The following is a 21238-nucleotide window of genomic DNA, read 5'->3' as shown; positions in this document are numbered from 1 at the left end:
CAAATGTTTCCTTTTCAAGTTGTATTGTGCCATTTAAAAAATTCAAAATATGTACAAACAAATAGACACGTCAAGTCAGTTCTCTCCTCTGAGATTGTGACATGCATATTACTGAAAACTTCCTGATCAGGATCATATCAGATTGACATTGTAAAGGAGTGGACTTGATGATAGTGGACCATGTCTGCCTTTTTCCACGTGATTGGAACTGCAAGAGAAATGTATTTCTATACATTTGCTATTAAATATGCATTGATATTACTTTATTACTCCATTTCTTTCTGTATAATAGGGTATTTTTCAAACTGCTAGGGTGTTTACAAAATAGATATTTCTAACTTTATCAAGAAGTCATTAAGAATTCAGTCTTTAATGAAACATATCTTTACGAGAAAACACTAATTAATGTATATCATCTGTATCAAAGTTTTTGTCTGTTTTACTTTTCAAAACATTTTACAGCTGAATAGTACACATGGGAGACACTAGCAAAACTTTAGGAACAGGGAGCATATGTGGTGAGGAAGAAGTTAAATTTGTACATAATCTATAACTGATGTCAGGAATTCAAATGGACCCTCTTGTAAGCTTGTGTAATAAGTACACTGGATCAGAATTTTACTATGCCACACATGATACAAGCTAGACTATAGTCATGAGGGAAAAAACCGTTTTACTTATGATGCAGAAATTTTAATTGCTATTTCTCAGCAGATGCACTTCTTGCACCGTTATGGTTCATCATGTTACTAAGTACATATAGGTTTTTTCTATACTTTTTTTTAAAAAATAAATCAGCTGGATTCAGTGAGAGTCTCTGTGTAAAAAATTAAAGTGCACATCAAACAATGACAGCACATGGTGCCAATTTTAGTACCCTGTACACATGTGAGAATTAATACATATAAGTGTATAACACGTGCACACACATAAAGAATATAATCCTGTTTTATTTGTTGGAGTTGTAAAAAGAAAGCAACTTCTGTAAAATTAATTTGGCTTATCATATCTAATACACATTTGTTCAGTTTTTATTCGTGTTTAAAATGCCTGCTGGTAATGTCAGATACACAAACTAATATGCTACACAATACTCATCATAAAGAACCTTTAATATCTGGTTGATTAGGTAAAACATTCTTATAGAAATGTTGACTAGCAAAATATGAATATATATTAAATATTAAAGAAGAGCAGAAGATCAGCACAAGTAAAAGAAACACATTTATCACTTTTGATTTTTGGTAGGAAATAATCCTAATAACTTAAGGCTTGAAGAAGGTAGTTTTAAATTGAATTACATATTCTGAACATGCTTTGCAAATGTAGATAAAGGAAAAATTGAATACTGTATTAAAGCTTCATTTGCCTTTACAAAATATTGAAAAAAAAACCCCATGGAACTAGAAAAAAACCATCCTGAGTGAGGTAACCCAGACACAGAAAGATGAACATGGTATGTACTCACTCATAAGTAGATACTAGTTGTAAAGCAAAGAATAGGGAGCCTATAGTTCACAATGCTAGAGAAGCAAAGTAACAAGGGGAACCCTAAGAAAAACATATATAAGTTCCCCTGGAAAGGGAGCTAGACAAGATCTGACAAAAATGGAAGCAAAGGGGTGGGAAGAGAAGGGAGGGAGAGGAAGGTGAAGGAGAACTTGAGATGGAAAAAGGGCAGAGACAGAGAGCAAGGAAAGAGCTATCTTGATTGAGGGAGCCGTTATGGGGCCAGCAAGAAACCTGGATCTAGAGAAATTCCCAGAAAATCACAAGGATGACCCCAGCTAAGATATTAAGCAATAGTGGAGAGGGTGCCCTATCTGGCATTGCACTGTAGTCATATTGATGACTATCTTAAATGTCACCAAAGAACCTTCATTCAACAACTGATGGAAACAGAGGCAGAGACCCACAATGGAGCACTGGACTGAGCTCCCAAAGTCCAGTCAAAGAATGGGAGGAGTGAGAATCTTATCAAAGAGGTCAAGACAATGATGAAGACACCCACTGAAACAGCTTACCTGAGCTGACGGGTGATGTGGGATTCCCCCTCTGTATGCTGTGAATACCATTGATTAATATAGAAACTGTCTTTTGCCTGTGATAGGGTAGAGTAGAGCTAGGTGGAGAAAACTAAACTGAATGCTGAAAGAATGGAGGCGGAGTCAGGGAGAATCATGGAGCCATGGCTGGAGACAGACATTCAGGAACCTTGCCGGTAGACCACGAGCTCAGTGGTAAAATATAAAATAATGAAAATGGATTAAATTCAGATGTAAAAGCTGCCCAATGCAAAGTTAGAGCTAATAGGACAATCAGTGATTTAATTCATACAGTTTCTTTGTGGTTATTTCAGGAGTCTGGGCGGTCGGGAAATGAATAAGTAGCCTCATACAACAGATGAGAACTCACCAACTCTGGCGTAACAGCATTGGACCCAACTTGACCCTATGAAAGTGGGTGACAGTTATATGGTCAGGGCAGACTGAGGGGCAGTTGCAGTGGCACCAGGATTTCTCCCTACTGCTTATACTGGCTTTTTGGAATCCATTATCTTTGGATGGATACCTTGCTCAGCTTAGATATTGCAGGGAGGTCCTTGGTCTTTCCTCAAAGCAATGTGCCTTACTCTCTCTGAGGAGTGGATGGGGGTGGGATGGGGCAGGTAGAGGGAATGGGAGTGAGGGGAATGGGAACTGGGATTGTTATGTAAAATTAAGAAAAGATTGTTTTCTTTTAAAAAAAATAAATAAAATTTAAAAATAAATCCCAGCACTGGGGAGACCTGTCTCTGTCTCCCCAGCGCTGGGGGTTAAAGGTGTCCACTTCCACCGCCTGGTCTAACATCTTAAAGTTGGCTGACTGTTTCATAGTAATTTATTCGTGTTAAATGCTTTCTTCAGTTATCTGTGACATCCAAATGAACCATCACCTTCAGTCTCTTTGTCCTCCGCCGTGTCTCTATCAGCGTCAGCCTCTTTATCCTCCGCTTTATGCCCTATCTCTCTCAGCTTCAGTTAATTTTCAAGTATACCCAGGCTCCCTGGTCTGCTGTTTCTGTTTCCTTCTTGCAGCACATTTCTTGTACAATTTTTTTTTTTATAACATGTCTTTCTTGAAAAACCTCCAAGACTGGAGAAATGGCTCAGTGGTAAAGAGCTTGTACTGTTCTTGCAGAGGACCCAAGTTCAGTTAAATGCACTAGTGTCAGGCAGTTCCCAGTTGCTAGTAACACCAGCTCCACAGGCCTCACTTGGTCCCCATGAGAATCTGAACTGACATGCACATTCACACACAGAGACATACAGACATTAAGACATTGAAAAGAATAAAATAAGGTAAATAAAAATTAATAAAATAGAGCTTTAAAAATAGAATTTTAAGTAGAAATTTTCCTCATATGGAGCAAATATATTTTCATTTCTGTAAACAAATTTTTTTGTCATTGAAAAACATGGCTTCCACATTTATTACACTCTGCAACAATTCACTTCTCACTTAGCCCATGATCTATTTGTATGCAAAATGAAGAACCATCATTCAAATATTACAGTTATCAGCAATAACTGCTTCCAACTCTTTCACAAATGTATTATTCCCTCAGCGTGAAGTAAACCCTTCCAGCATTGATCTGGATTTTCTATCCTCTCATCATGGATGTAGTTTCTTAAAAATTTTCTTTATTATACCCCTTCCTTTTTTATTCCAGTTTTACATATTTGCATTGTCTCTTTATTAGAATTATTATATAAGTGACTTAATCTTCAAATAAGCCTTATCTTTATGACTAAGTTAATGTTTACTCTCCTACCCATCCCTTTATATTGCTATTGAATCCCTCGTTTTTGAACATATCTGCTGTAATTTCAACTTCTGTACTCTTTCTTCCTAAACATTTCTCTTCCGTATTGATTTTCCTATATGTTTGAGTCTTTAGACTTACCTCTTGGGCTCTTGGTTCTTATCATTTTATATTTTCTTCCAGAGGAATACCATTAATAAATTTCATTATCATTTAGTGTTTGTAACTTCATTTATTGTCTACATGTAGAAGATTCCAATGCAAAGAAAAAAAATCTTGAACTATTGCCAATTTGATGAGTTTGAATAATACCTCAGTTTCACTACTTGTATACATTTCCCCAGAAATCTGTTTTAAAATGGGTACATTTTCTCCTTTACTTTTGTTAACATAATCTTAAAAATATTTTTTAAACTTACAAACTTTGTTACCCATTTGTAACAATATTCTAGTCCTAATTGAGGTTAAATGAAAGGGCTCAATGATTTCAGAAGTCTTATAATCAAATAAAACAAAAATCAAAAAGGATATATAAACAATTAAAATGAAGCAAGTTGTCAAAATGGCTTTCAATTATACTGAATCAACTGAATGATCATAAATACCAAATTATATAGGAATAACTCGTGAGAAATAATTATGTAAAATAGTTGAAAATTCATATAATCTCTATATTTCTATTATTTATATTTCTAACTCCCTACATTTGGAATGACAGAGTTTTCCTGTGATTAATATTTATTTAAAGACTGAGGTGTTTAATTTTAAATATCATGAAGATTAATTAACTGAGAGGAGCTATAAGTTTCTCAGGTCACAAAACATGTAGACATGCATCTCTGCAAGTTTTTCTATGGCCTATTAATAAGAACATCAAACTGTCTCTATTTGCATCTGATAAAATTATAAATTTTCTTATACTATGTTAATAAATAATATCAAGAATATAAATGGCTAACTATATTTGTATTATATATGAACAAAATTGAAATATACTGTCTCAATTTCAGTGGGAAACTGACAACTCTGCTTATAAGAAACAAATTTTAACTGATGACCTACTATATTTCCATAAGTGGAAAACTCCTATTTTATACATTTTAGTAGTGAAGAAAAATGAGTTTTCATAGTCAAAATTCATTTTATTTCATTTTCATCAATGAAGTTATTTTTACTTGAACAGTATATATGGACTTGCATGCTGACAAAAATTGATAAATTTAGTTCCTTATGCAGTAATACTCTGGACGTAAAAATGTATTGATTTTTAAAAGTGGATGTGTTTGTGTAATACAGGTGCTTGCTTTGCATGGGTGCACATACACACATATTTATTGCAGGAGGAGACTAGAGTTTAATATCAGGCATCTTTTGTCACTGTTGTGATTAAATTTTAAGACTGTTTTTCACTGAAACAAGAGATTGGTGACTGGCAAGGCTGGCTGGTCAGCAAGCTCTGAGGATGTGTTTATCTCTGCAGCGCCTCACTCAAACACCACCGGGCACCACATCAAACTTTTACATCGGTATTGGGGATCCAAACTCAAGTCCTCCTGCTTTATTGGTAGATAATTATATAAGTGTACCTCAGTCCAAGTGAATTTTTTGTTATTCTTTTACAATAATATGCACAAATGTGAAAAATATATAGAAATTAAGTTCCTAAAACTAGGATTATTGAATTGTAAGAAGATAAACATCCAGAAAAACTACTACCAGGCTACAAGCAAAACTTTAATGCCAATCCGACCAAACTGCAAAGCATTTTCATATTTGCCTAATTTCTTTATAGCAATACTACTTGAAATTTACTACTAAATAATATAACTCACTTTCCTGGCTTGAACTGTTTATAAGTAGAATTAGAGACCTTGTAGTTCTTTTGTCTGACTTCTTTCACTTCATATTGGGTTTAAGATTTGTCCACCTTGACAGCTGTAATTGTAGTTCATTTGAATGGATGATTGCTAATACATTTTTATTATTTAATATGCTTTTCCATTTTCTTATTATGAAACAATTTGGGTTTTGTGGATTTTTTTCAATATAAATAAGGAATCTTGACATTTGGTATATATCTCCTAATATACCTAAACATGATTTTTAAAAAATTTCCTTTTAGTTTGTGCGGATGTAATCACATCATTTCTTTCTTCAACCTTCTGTTATATTCCACCTTGCTGCCTCCCAAATGTCATCATCTCTTTCCATTTATGGATGGTCACCTCTGAAAACATATACACACGAGTCACATTATAAAGACTGAGAAGTTTGTATTTACATATTAGGAATAAACATAGGATGGCTTTTACAGAATAAATCAAAAAACTGTTAATTTGATAGTAGTACAATTAATGTAAATAGAAGAGAAAATGAAAATAAATAATAAATTTAGAACACTAGTTTCAGCTATAGTTCAGAAAAAGTTTACTAATTCTGTAAGTAAACCCTAGTTAGTATTGCATATTTCAAAAATAGACTACAATTTCTAAATATTCAAATTAGAAATAGAGCAATATCTCATGGGTTAAGTGCCTTTGGAACAGGCATGAAGACCTAAACTTGGTTCCCTAATATTCATAGAAACTTTGGGAGCCATGGTGTGTGTCAATAACCAGAATGATGGAAGACAGAAACAGGGACATCTCAGGGGATTTGGGGCCAGATAATTTAGTTAAATCATTGGTACATGTCAGGTTCAGTAAGAGGACCTGTCTCACTAAATTAAGTGCAGAATGTTAGAGGAATGCACCAGATTTCAATTTATGATCCCCACACAAGTATTCCTACACAGACAAGCACACAGAGACACAGACACAGACACACACACACACACAAACACACACACACACACAAAAACACACACACCAGGTGAAGAGTGACTAAGAAATATATTCAATATCAATTTTTAGACTCCATTTGCCCATGTACAAGCACACAGTTACTCCTACAACACCTAAATATATGTAAGATATTAGTTCCTAAAGACAGTAGAAAATATTGCACTTTTGTTAATAAAAATATTTTCTCAAAAATATGGAGGTGTGTGACCATGGTTTTCATTCTTACGCAGACAGAAGTAAGTACATGCAATAAGAGAAACAATGAATAAATGGGACCTACTGAAATTGAGAAGCTTCTGTAAAGCACAGGACACTGTCTGTAAGACAAAAAGGCTACCTTCCGACTGGGAAAAGATCTTCACCAACCCCTCATCAGACAAAGGTCTGATCTCAAAAATATACAAAGAACTCAAGAAACTAGACACTAAAACTCTAATTAACCCAATTAAAAAATGGGGTACTGAACTGAACAGAGAATTCACAACAGATGAACTTTGAATGGCCAGAAGACACTTAAGGACATGCTTAACCTCCTTAGTGATCAGGGAAATGCAAATCAAAACAACTTTGAGATACCATCTTATACCTGTCAGAATAGCTAAACTCAAAAACACCAATGATAGCCTATGCTGGAGAGGATGTGGAGAGAGGGGAACACTCATTCATTGTTGGTGGGAATGCAAACTTGTACAGCCACTGTGGAAATCAGTGTAGCAGTTTCTCAGGAAACTGGGAGTCAACCTCCCTCAGGACCCAGCAATTCCACTCTTGGGAATATACCCAAGAGATGCCCTATCACACTACAAAAGTATTTGTTCAGCTATGTTCATAGCTGCATTATTTGTAATAGTCAGAACCTGGAAACAACCTAGGTGCCCCTCAATAGAAAAATGGTTAAAAAAGTTGTGGAACATATACACATTAGAGTTTTACTCAGCGGTAAAAAACAATGACATCTTGAATTTTGCATGTAAATGGATGGAAATAGAAAATGCTTTATTGAGTGAGGTAACCCAGACCCAAAAAGAGAAATATGGTATGTATTCACTCATAAGTGGTTTCTAGCCATTGTTAAAGGTCTTTGAGTCTATAATTTGTATTCCTAGAGAAGCTGAATAAGAAGGTGAACCTGAAGAAAATCATATATTTATCCTCCTGGATATTAGATGTAGGCAACATTTAAAAGTACAGTATAAACCTAAGAAATTTTATGGAATTCACATTTCTCTCATCACAAACAATGGAAATATTGCCCAACATACAATTATACGAATGCTATTTATTTTATAAATTGGTTTACTTAAGAAAAAGCTCTTAAAATATAACTTCCACTTTTCCTTCTCTCTCAAAGTTGAGCATGGGAAACTTGGCACTAAAATCAGTAAACCAAGTTGACTCTCTGACCTGGGAACTAGTGACTGATTTTCCTGTAATGGAAAAATAAGTCCTCATACTTTGATTTACCATGAAACAAAATCTCTTTCCTTAAATTACATCAATATTTTTTGGAAACAATGCATGAGAATTGTTTTAACGTTCACTGTGAGTTTGTAAGTATGAGATGTTCATAAATAAGAGTTTGATTCTGAATAAAAAATAAAAGAAACAAGAAAGAACTCTGTCTTTGGAGTGTATAAAGGCTTTAGGAGTTTCAAGTCTTTGTGCCAAGATATATAAGAATACAGAACACACTTTTTAAGGTAAGTGTAATATGGGATAAAATATGGTTTTCAAATTAATTGGTTAAATTGGTTAAAAACACTTTCCCTAATAATATTTCTCTTATATATTGAAAATAAGTAATAATTAACAAGTATTTTTGTAAAAATAAGCTAAAATAATGTTCATAAAGCAAAAGTATTCTGCAAAGGAAAGTAGCATTTTTTTTAGCTGAACTAAACATTTGGAAATAAGAAAGTTTATGAGAAGGAAATACATAAAGATAACACTTAAGTCATCAAGAGAATTTGATCTTGTTAATTTAGTTTTTATTCTCTGAACAATAAAATGTAGTGGCACCAGATACGTTTCAGCAGGGGTGCTAGACAGTTGACCAAAAAGCTGAAAAAGCAAATATATAAGAAACCTGTCAGGGCGCTGGGACTGGGCTGTAAGTGCAACCCAGCAGGAGGGAGTTTCTGTGTTTCAATAGCCTGCCTGAGGAAAGGCAGGCCTTCTGTCAGTGAGGTCCCTGCCCAACAAGGGAACCTGACCCGGTACCAGAAGATCCAATAGAGAGCATTTGAAGGAAGAGATGGGCAGACGTCAAGGCAAGAATTCCTCCAACAATCTGAAAAACAACATGAAAACACCAGATCCCACTGACCCTACAACAGAAGGACTAGAACACCCTAATCCAGAAGAAGTGAAAAAAAAGTGCCTTTATGAAAGCGATAGAGTCCTTTAAACAGGATATGAATAACTCCCTTAAAGAAATGGATGAGAAGTATAACAAAAAGTTTGAAGAATGAGTAAAGAAATGGAAGAGAAGCACAGCAAAAAGTTTGAAGAAATGAGTAAATCCGTAAATGATACCCTGGGAAACCAAGTAAAAACAATCAAACAGGTAATGGAAACAGTTCAAGAATTGAAAACTGAAATGGAGGCAATGAGGAAAACACAAACTGAGGTCCGGCTGGATATGGAAAATCTAGGTAAACGAACAGAGACTACAGAAGCAAGCATAACCAATAGAATACAAGAGATAGAAGAACGAATCTCAGATTCTATTCAGAGCCATAGAGAAAATAAACGCTCTGATCAAAGAAAATAGCAAATCCAACAAATTCTTATCACAAAACATTCAAGAAATCTGGGACACAATAAAAAAAACAAATCTAAGAATAGTAGGGGTAGAAGAAGGAGAATTGCAGATCAAAGGCAAAGAAAATATTTTCAACAAAATTATAGAAGAAAACTTTCCGAACCTAAAGAATAATATTCCTATGAAGGTTCAAGAAGCATACAGAACACCAAATAGACTGGATCAAAAAAAAATCCCCTCGCCATATAATAATCAAAACACAAAACATACAAATTAAAGAAAGAATATTAAGAGCTGCAAAGGAAAAAGGTCAAGAAAAGCTATCAGATTTACACCAGACTTCTCTATGGAAACCATGAAAGCCAGAAGGTCCTGGATAGAGGTACTGCAGAAACTAAGGGACCACGGATGCAAGCCCAGACTACTATACCCGGCCAAGCTATTGTTCACTATCAATGGTGAAAACAAAATATTCCAGGATAAAAACAAATTTAAACAATTCGTAGCCACAAATCCAGCCTTACAGAAGTAATAGAAGGAAAATCGCAACCCAAGGAATCGAACATTGCCAATACATTGCCTACAATAACTCAGACATCTAACGACCCTTCACAAGCACAACTCAAAGAAGGGAAACACACAAACTATACTACACAAAATAAATAAATAAATAAATAACCGGAATCAACAGCCACTGGTCATTAATATCACTTAATATTAATGGACTCAACTCACCTATAAAAAGGCACAGACTAAGAGATTGGATACAAAAACAGGATCCAACATTCTGCTGTTTACAAGAAACACACCTCAACCACAAAGACAGACATCTACTCAGAGTAAAGGGTTGGGAAAAGGTTTTTCAAGCAAACGGAACTAAGAAACAAGCGGGTGTGGCCATTCTTATTTCCAACAAAATTGACTTCAAACTAAATTCAATCAGAAGAGATGGAGACAGACATTTAATACTCATAACAGGAACAATCCATCAGGAAGAAGTCTCAATCCTGAATATCTATGCCGCTAATATAAAAGCACCCACTTATGTAAAAGAAGCACTTCTAGAACTCAAGGCAGTCATCAAACCACACACACTAATAGTAGGAGACTTCAACACACCTCTCTCACCAGTGGGCAGGTCAATCAGACAGAAACCTAACAGAGAAATAAGACAATTAATAGAGGTAATGAATCAAATGGATTTAACAGATATCTATAGAACATTCCACCCAAATAGAAAAGAATATACCTTCTTTTCTGAAGCTCATGAAACCATCTCGGAAATTGATCACACACTCGGTAATAAAGCAAACTTCCACAGATACAAAAAAATATTAGTAACCACCTGTGTCTTGTCGGATCACCATGGAATAAAGTTAGAATTCAACAACAATTCTAACCCCAGAAAGCCTACAAACTCATGGAAGCTGAACAGTCAACTACTGAATCACCCCTGGGTCAAGGAAGAAATAAAGAAAGAAATTAAAGTCTTCCTTGAATTTAATGAAAATAAAGACACAACATACTCAAACCTATGGGACACAATGAAAGCAGTGCTAAGAGGAAAGTTCATAGCTCTAAGTGCCCAATTAAGGAAAATGGAAAAAGCACACATTGGAGACTTAACACCACACTTGAAAGCTCTGGAAAAACAAAAGAAACAGACTAACCCAGGAGGAGTAGAAGTCTGGAAATAATCAGACTGAGGGCTGAAATCAACAAAATAGAAACAGAGAAAACAATCCAAAGAATCAATGAAACAAAAAGCTGGTTCTTGGAGAAAATCAACAAAATCAACAAATCCCTAGCCAAACTAATCAAATGGCAGAGAGAGAACACACAAATTAATCAGATCAGAAATGAAAAGGGGGACATAACAACAGACACAGAGGAAATTCAGAGAATCATTAGATCTTACTACAAAAGCTTACATGCCACAAAGTTGGAAAATGTACAAGAAATGGACTTGTTTTTAGATAAGTACCATTTACCAAAGTTAAATCAAGACCAGGTGAACAATCTAAATAGACCTGTTAGTAGCGAAGAAATAGAAGCTGTTATAAAAAAAACCTCCCTACCAAAAAAAGCCCAGGACCAGACGGTTTCAATGCAGAATTCTATCAGAACTTCCAAGAAGAGGTAATACCTATACTCCTTAATGTGTTTCACAATATAGAAACAGAAGAGTCATTGACAAATTCTTTTTATGGAGCTACAGTTACCCTGATACCAAAACCACACAAAGACACATCCAAGAAAGAGAATTACAGGCCAATCTCACTCATGAACATTGACGCAAGAATTCGCAACAAAATACTGGCAAATCGAATCCAAGAACACATTAGAAAAATTATCCATTATGATCAAGTAGGCCTCATTCCAGAGATGCAGATATGGTTCAACATATGCAAATCTATCAATGCAATCCATCTTATAAATAAATTGAAAGAAAAAAATATGATCATTTCATTAGATGCTGAAAAAGCATTTGACAAAATTCAACACCCCTTTATGATAAAGGTGTTGAAGAGATTGGGGATACAAGGATCATACCTAAATATAATAAAAACTATCTACAGCAAGCTGACAGTCAACATCAAATTGAATCGAGAGAAACTCAAAGCTATTTCACTAAAATCAGGAACATAACAAGGCTGTCCACTCTCTCCATACCTCTTCAATATAGTGCTTGAAGTTCTAGCAATAGCAATAAGACAACATAAGGGGATCAAGGGGATTCGAATTGGAAAGGAAGAAGTTAAACTCTCGTTATTTGCAGATGATATGATAGTGTACATAAGCGACCCTAAAAACTCTACCAAAGAACTCCTACAGCTGATAAATACCTTTAGTAATGTGACAGGGTACAAGATCATCTCCAAAAAAATCAGTTGCCCTCCTATACACAAAGGATAAAGAAGCAGAGAGGGAAATCAGAGAAACTTCACCTTTCATGATAGCCACAAATTGCATAGAATATCTTGGGATAACTCTAACCAAGGAAGTGAAAGACCTATTTGACAAGAACTTTAAGTCTTTGAAGAAAGAAATTGAGGAAGATACCAGAAAATGGAAAGATCTCCCCTGCTCTTGGATTGGGAGGATCAACATAGTTAAAATGACAATTCTATCAAAAGCAATCTATAGATTCAATGCAATCCCCATCAAAATTCTTCACAGACCTTGAGAGAAAAATAATCAACTTTATATGACAAAACAAAAAACCCAGGATAGCCAAAACAATCTTATATAATAAAGGAACTTCTGGAGGCATTACCATCCCTGACTTCAAACTCTATTACAGAGCTACAGTATTGAAAACAGTTTGGTATTGGCATAAGAACAGAGAAGTCGACCTATGGAATCGAATAGAAGATACGGATATTAACCCACAAACCTATTAACACCTAATTTTCGACAAGGGAGCTAAAGGTATACAATGGAAGAAGGATAGCATCTTTAACAAATGGTGCTGGCATAACTGGATGTCAACCTGTAGAAGAATGAAAGTAGATCCATATCTATCACCATGCACAAAACTCAGGTACAAATGGATTAAAGACCTCAACATTCATCTGACCACTTTGAACCTGATAGAAGAGAAAGTGGGAATTACTCTACAAGACATAGGCACAGGCGACCACTTCCGAGGTAAAACCCCTAGTAGCATAGACAATAAGGGAATCAATGAATCAATGGGAACTCCTGAAACTGAGAATCTTCTGTAAAGCAAAGGACACTGTCTGTAAGACAAAAAGGCTACCTTCCGACTGGGAGAAGATCTTCACCAACTCCTCATCAGACAAATGTCTGATCTCAAAAATATACAAAGAACTCAAGAAACTAGACACTAAAACTCTAATTAACCCAATTAAAAAATGGGGTACTGAACTGAACAGAGAATTCTCAACAGAAGAGGTTCGAATGGCCAAAAGACACTTAAGGTCATGCTCAACCTCCTTAGTGATCAGGGAAATGCAAATCAAAACCACTTTGAGATACCATCTTACACCTGTCAGAATAGCTAAACTCAAAAAAACCAATGATAGCCTATGCTGGAGAGGATGTGGAGTGAGGGGAACACTCATCCTTTTTTAGTGGGAATGCAAACTTGTGCAACCACTGTGGAAATCAGTGTGGCAGTTTCTCAGGAAGCTGGGAGTCAACCTCCCTCAGGACCCAGCAATTCCACTCTTGGGAATATACCCAAGAGATATCCTAACATACTACAAAAGCATTTGTTAAACTATGTTCATAGCAGCACTATTTGTAATAGCCAGAACCTGGAAACAACCTAGGTGCCTCTCAATAGAAGAATGGTTAAAGAAAGTGTGGAATATATACACATTAGAGTTTTACTCAGCGGTAAAAAACAATGACATCTTTAATTTTGCATGCAAATGGATAGAAATAGGAAACGCTTTACTGAGTGAGGTAACCCAGACCCAAAAAGAGGAATATGGTATGTACTCACTCATAAGTGGATTCTATCCATAAAGGTCCTTGAGCCTATAATTCGTGATCCTAGAAAAGCTAAATAAGAAGGTGTACTTGAATAAAATCATATAGTTATCATCCTGGATACTAGAAGTAGACAAGATTGCCAGGCAACCTTGGGTGCACAGGGGGGGTTGGGGGAGTGGAAGGAAGGGGAAATGGTTAGAGAGAAGGGGGTAGGGGAGGATTGGGGATGGCTTGGAGGAATGGGATGGGGAGGGAGGAAGGATGGATATGGGAACAGGGAAGTATATATCTCAACTAAGGGAGCCATTTTAGGGTTTGCAAGAGTCTTGGTTCTAGAGGGGTTTCCTTGTCCAAGGACAGGTCCCCAGATTGTTCCCTGGACAGCAGAGGAGAGGGTTCCCAAACTGGCCTTGGCCCATAACCATACTGATGAATATTTTGCATTTCACCATAGAACCTTCATCTGGCGATGGATGGAGATAGAGACAGAGACCCACATTGGAACATTGGACTTAACTCCCTAGGTCCAAATGAGGAGCAGAAGGAGGGAGAACATGAGCAAGGAAGTCAGGATCAGAGGGAGCCTTCATCCGACGATGGATGGAGATAGAGACAGAGACCCACACTGGAGCATTGGACTGAGACCCCAAGGTCTAAATGAGGAGCAGAAGGAGGGAGAACATGAACAAGGAAGTCAGAATTGCGAGGGGGGCGTTCACCCACTGATACAAGGGGACTGATAATGAGAGCTCACCAAGGCCAGCTGGACTGGAACTGAACGAGCATGTGATCAAACCGGATTCTCTGAATGTGGCTGACATGGGGGCTGACTGAGAAGCCATTGATAATGGCACTGGGACTTGTTTCGTCTGCATGTACTGGCTTTTTGGGATCCTAGTCTGTTTGGATGCTCACCTTCCTAGACCAGGAGGGAGGGGGGAGGAACTTGGACTTCCCACAGGGAAGGAAACCCTGACTGCTCTTAGGACTGGAGAAGGAGGAGGAGAGGGAGTTGGGGGAGTGGGAGGGTATTGGGATGAGGGGAGGAAGTTGAAATTTTATAAATTAATATTAAGTTTATAAAATAAAAAAAGAAACCTGTCAGGACTTAAATGAGCTCAGTAGGTTATGGTGAAAACCTGGCAAGTGTTTTCATCTTACATAACAAAATGTAATAAAACTAAATTTGACAATCCTATTCAACATAGCCTCAAAATATAGTAATATATGACATATGTTTGGGTATGTGTACAGATATCTAGACTCACAACAATGTTTGAAAACAAACATTACTTTTTAAGTCAGAAAGGGTACATGCTCTGGAATCAAATAAATAAATATAAGATGAATCTAGAGAGAGGCAGCTTTTCTGCGATTCTATCTATTGAGGCTTAGTAATTGAGGTATTGAGTTTTATTGCCATCCACATGTGGTAGGCCAAAAACAATCTGTGCACTCCATTTCCTTCAGGTTAATCTCTGATGTGGGATATCCTTCTGTATATGTGTTGGTTTTATTGGTTGATGAATAAAGTATTTCAACCAATGACTTAGCATAATGAAGCCAGGTGGGACATGTGCACAGAGATATATGGAAAGTGTAGGCAAAGTCAAGAGAAGCCCTGTAGCTGTTGAAAGGAGAGGGATGCTGAAGCCTTACTAGTAAGCCACAGTCTCATGGTGAAACATAGATTAATAGAAATGTAGTAATTTAAGATGTAACTGTTACTTAATAAGAAGCTTGAGCCACTGGGCCAAACAGTGTTGTAGCTAATATAGTTTCAGGTCTAGGCAGCCAGGAAATGAACAATCTCCGATTACATAATGATACCCAATGTTTGACATCATACATCCACATAAAGCCTAAGAAATCTTTTAAAAAGCACTTCTAGACTCACAAAAATGGGAGTCAATTGGAGTTTCTTGCTAACTACATTTTTCAGATAGGCTTTGCTTGCTAGCGGTGAGCCGAGGTGCAGTTCCTTTAAGAGAAGGCTTCCTGACTCAACATTAGCAGCAAAAACTGCATGGCTTCTTTGAGAGAAGACTTCTGGGTAGCTCTGGCTCATTTGGCAGGTCCTGCCCTTGAATGGGATTTGTGAGCAGTGTACTGCTAGTTGCATAGTGACGACATAGGCCTGCTGCATCCCTGGGGCTGGGGCAGCGTGTATGGCTCACAGAGATGGTGAACATGCCTTGGCCATGTTCGACTGGACAGGGCAAAAGGGCAGAACTGTGGAGTTGGTTCTAGCCATGCCCCTTAGCATCAAAAAAAAAAAAAAAAAAGGCACTCTTGGTCAGATTCAGACATAAAAGACCTCTAAATGAGAAACAGTGCAGTTTTTTCTTTAAAAAAAAATGTATGTAGGCTTTCAAGAGAAAGGAAGTACAGTAAAAGAGACAGGAAAGTAATATTAAAAGTACAGACAGTCATAGATTAAAAGAGTAAAAATAATTAAACATTAAAAAGTATTAGAGTAAAAAAAGGCACATAAAGATGTATTATGCGTATTATTGTGTGTTCTTTGAATTTCTTGACTGCAGAGAGGCATTTGCTTCTGGGGCTTCTAAGCTAAACTAACATAAGTAAAATATTTTAAAGGTATCTTAACTTTAATATTTGAGTTTAAGTCTGTGCTGCTTTGGAAAAGAGGTTTTTCTTTTGTTTCCACAGAACATGAGAACCTGTGAATTCTTTCCAAGCTAATATGGTTTGATGGAACAAGACATTGCAAAATGATTGTTTATAATTGCTTGTTTTCATTTAAAGAGAGATATGACACAAAAGTGAATACTTTATAGTGGTATGGATTTTGGTTTATTGGTGAAAATTTAAGATCAATTTTGTTATATGTAGATTTCTTCATTTGCTTAAGGTATTAGTTTATACAGATCATTTAAAAATATAATGTATAATTAAATTAGATTAATTCATAGTCATTTATAATAGTCAAATTTGTAGCCAGGTTAGTTAGGTCTTCTAGATATATAGAGATATTGTTCAATTAGATAGATAATATTTAAAACCTTCAAAGACAAACAGAATATGGCATTTAAAATGTTGTAAGAACTTAGACTTTTTTTCAACAGTGAGACACATATGCTTCTGGAAGCACCAATTACGTCAGAGAGGTTGATTGACATTGAAGAAACTTATTATGGAATTTGCCTTCAGTGTGACAAGGTTAATCATTTGGGCAAGAAACTGCTCTTGCCTGGACTGCTTTATGGTATGCTGTATGAACTGGACATGCAGGACTCACAGAAAGTGACTGTTGAATCTTCCAAAAGACAGGGTGGTCCTTCAGGGCTCCTACTTCACAGAAGAAACTGCCATATGTTTTGCAGGACACAAAAGAAAGCAACAAATGAACTTGCCATTAAAAGGCAGAACAGATCTTCAAATTTCCTGCTCCACGGAAAAGTCTCCCAGATTTTATGGGCCTTTAGTCTGAAGATGGAGGCCTCAAAACAACTTTGGGTGAATGTCCAGTCAATGAGAATATCTCTGTCAATTCTAGAGTTTTTGAAGATGCTTACAATAAACTTCATTTTTACTTATTCATATTATATCCTTCTGGATTCTTTGGTAGAGTTGAAGAATCATTATCATTATAGTTTTCTTTAGTTATGATAAAAGATGAATTAGATATGAAACTTTAGACTCATAAAAATAAAATAGGTGATAGTATATTTTAAATTTTGCCAGACACAAAAAGACTATTTTAGTTGTAATTCTTGCTTGATACCTGTTTTGTTATGTGTAATTTTCCTTGTTAAACACCCTTCTTTTCAAATAGACAGAAAAGAAGAGATGATTGTGGGATGTCCTTTTGTATATCTGTTGCTTTTATTAGTTGATAAATACAGCTGGTTTGGCCAATGGCTTACCAGATTAAAGGCAGAAGTAAATCTAAACAGAGACATAAAGAGAAAGTAGGCAGAGTCAAAAAGATGCCCTGTAGCTGCTGAAAGGAAAAGTATTCCAGAACATTACTGGTAAACCACAACCTTGTGGTGATACATAGATTGATAAAGATGGATGAATTTAAGATGTAACAATTACTTAATAAAAAAGATGAGCTAATATACCAAACAGTGTTGTAATTAGTATAGTTTCTACGAGTCTGGGCAGCTGGAAAATGAACAAGCAGTCTCCAATTACAAACCTCTCCATGTTTTCTGAGGCTGTAGTTAGTCTCAGAGACAGGGTAATACTGAAGAAATACTGTCTATACTAATAACAGACATTAGAAAAATTTAGTTGCTAGAAATGCAAATGGTGACAAAATGATTTGTTTAAATTCATTAGAGAAATTAAATAATTCTAAATATGGAATCTCCATACAATAAAACTTGAAAATATACAGAGTGAAAATTTGACATTAAATGAACCATTTTTAGGTGAATTTTATTTTTTTTACAACATGAAAACAAAGTAATAGGTTTAATTTAAAAATTGAATGGCATGGAGATGTCAAGCTGGTGCTTAACTATAGCTTTCATCCCTACAGATTAATGTTCATGGTACTGGAAAGTACTCTGCATATCACCAGAGAAGAAACGTCACCATCAATCCAGCTACAAACCCTGGGATTGACAAGATTCCTCTGCCTTCATGATATGGTGCCGTATTGGTACAAATGTTGTAGGAGTACAATCTCTAACTACTTATACTTAAGATCTATTTCACACGATGGCATTCACGTATGACATTGCTCAGGTAGTTAAGAACCTGAGACTAGTAGTCATGGGCCTATCAGAAAACCACAGGCTGACAGACAGTGATTATACCTATTGAATCAAGAGTTGAGTGACTGGCTCCCTGCTGGACAGACCAGCCTCTAGCTAGGCTCAAGGTGCTGGGGCAAACCCCAGTTCCCTTCCACATCTATCTCAGCTTCACCAGCTTGCCAGGAGGAAAGGCTCCTGTGGGCAGGTTCTTCTACCCCCATTAACCCTGTAAACTACAAGTCTCATTCCATTCCCAAATATACCCACTCCCCTGAGACTTCAGCAGATTTCTGAGGCAGAGAGAACCAACTGTACCAGTCAGACCATGGGCACCTCCCTGAATATCTCTCTCTCTCTGTCTCTCTCTCTCTCTCTGTCTCTCTCTCTCTCTCTGTCTCTCTCTCTCTCTGTCTCTCTCTCTCTCTCTCTCTCTCTCTCTCTCTCTCCCTCTCTCTCTCACACACACACACACTCTTTCTCTCTCACACACACACTTTCTCTCTCTCTCTCTCTCTCTCACACACACACACACACACACACACACACACACAGTAATTATCAAATCAAGAGAAACAGACACTGATTGGAGGAACAGATGGGTAGCTGCCAGTGCAAAAATACATTAAACAACCTAATGAACAATATGGTATCACCAGAAACTAGTGGTTCTATGATAGCAAGACATGAACTTCCCAATGTAGAGAAGCAGCAGAAAATGACCTTAAAGATAACTTAGGAAGATGATAGATATCTTTAAAAAGGAAATGAAAAATTCCCTTAACAAAATTGAGGAAAAGACAAACAAAAATTAGAAGAAATCAATAGATTTCTTAAAGAAAGCCAAATAAAAGCAATCAAACAAGTGAAGAAAACATATCAAGACTTGAAAATTGAAATAGAGGCAATAGAAAAAATAAGAACTGAGAGAATTCTGAAAAGGAAAAATCTGGGTAAACAGACAGAAAGAAAAGATTCAAGCATAACCAACAGAACCCAAAATATGGAAGAGGAATTTCAGATATTGAAGATACAATAGAGTAAATAGATTCATTGGTCAAATAAAATACAGCATTAAAAATGTCATAATATAAACATCCAGGAAATCTGGGACACCATGGAAGGACCAAACCTAAAAATAATAAGAATAGAAGGAGAAGAAGTCCAGCTCAAATGCACAGAAAATATATTCAACAAAATCATAGAAAAAAAACTTTCACAACCTAAAGAAGGAAATGCCTATGAAGATACAAGAAGTTTACAAAACACCAAAAAGACTGGACAAAAGAAATTCCCTAGCCACATAATTATCAAAACACAAAGTATACAGAATAAAGAAAGATTATTAAGAGTTTCAGAGCAGAAAGGAAAAAGGACAAGTGACATATAAAGGCAGACCCATCAGAATGACACCCTACTTCTCAATGGAGATTCTGAAAACCAGAAGGTCCTGGACAGATTTTGTGCAGACACCAAGAGACCATGAATGCCAACCCAAACTACTCTACTAGCAAAACTTTCAATCACCATAGATGAAGAAAATAAAACCAGATTTAAACAATGTGTATCCACAAATCCAGCCTTTCAGACAGCACTAGAAGGAAAACTACAACAGAAGAAAGCTAGCTGTGCCCACAAAACCACAAGCAATAGATAATCTCACACCAGCAAATACTAAAGAAGGGAATCACACATGCACTACCAACAAAAAAGTAGCAAGAATTGACAATCACTGGTCATTAATATCCCTGAATATACATGGTCTCAATTCACCTAGAAAAAGACACAGGATGGATATGAAAGAAGCATCCATCCTTCATCTTCATACAACAGATATATCTCATCTTCAAGGACAAATATTACCTCAGAGTAAAAAGTTTAGAAAAGACTTTCAAATCAGATGGACCTAAGAAACAATCTGTTGTAGATATCCTAATAGCTCACAAAATAGGCTTCAAACTAAAGGTAATCAAAAGAGATAAAGAATGACATTTCATATCTGTCACAGGAAAAATATCCATCAAAATGAAGTCTCAATTCTGAGGATTAATGCCCAAAATTGGAGGGCACCCACATTTATACAAGAAACATTACAGAAGTTTAAATTGAACATTAAACCCCACATACTAATAGAGGGAGACTTCATTATGATACTCTTATAAATAGAGAGGTCTCTCAGACAGAAAATTAACAGAGAAATACAGTACCTAGTAAATCTTATGATTCAAGTTGGCTTAACAGACATCAACAGAACATTCCAGCAAAACACAAAGAATATACTTTTTTTCTTAGCACCTCATGACCCTTTTCTAAAACTGACCATATACTCAGCATTAAGCAAATCTCAAAAGAGACTAACAATTGGAATAAACCTCTGTATCATTTTAGATCACCATGATTTAAAGTTAGAATTCAACAATAATGCAAATCACAGAAAGTCTACAAACTCATGACAACTGAATAATCCTCAGATGAATCACTACTGGATCAAGAAAGAAATAAGGAAAGAAAGAGAGACTTCTTAACATTTAATGAAAATGAATATACAACATACCAAACTTATGGGACACTAAGCAAGCAGTGCTAAGAGGAATGTTCATAGTATTAAGTGCCTACATAAAGAAGGTGGAAA

The sequence above is a fragment of the Myodes glareolus genome, chromosome 15 (genome assembly GCF_982192425.1).
Source record: "Myodes glareolus chromosome 15, mMyoGla1.1, whole genome shotgun sequence".
Taxonomy (NCBI): Eukaryota; Metazoa; Chordata; class Mammalia; order Rodentia; family Cricetidae; genus Myodes; species Myodes glareolus.
The sequence above is the reverse complement of the archived record's forward strand: the minus strand, read 5'-3'. Positions refer to the sequence as shown.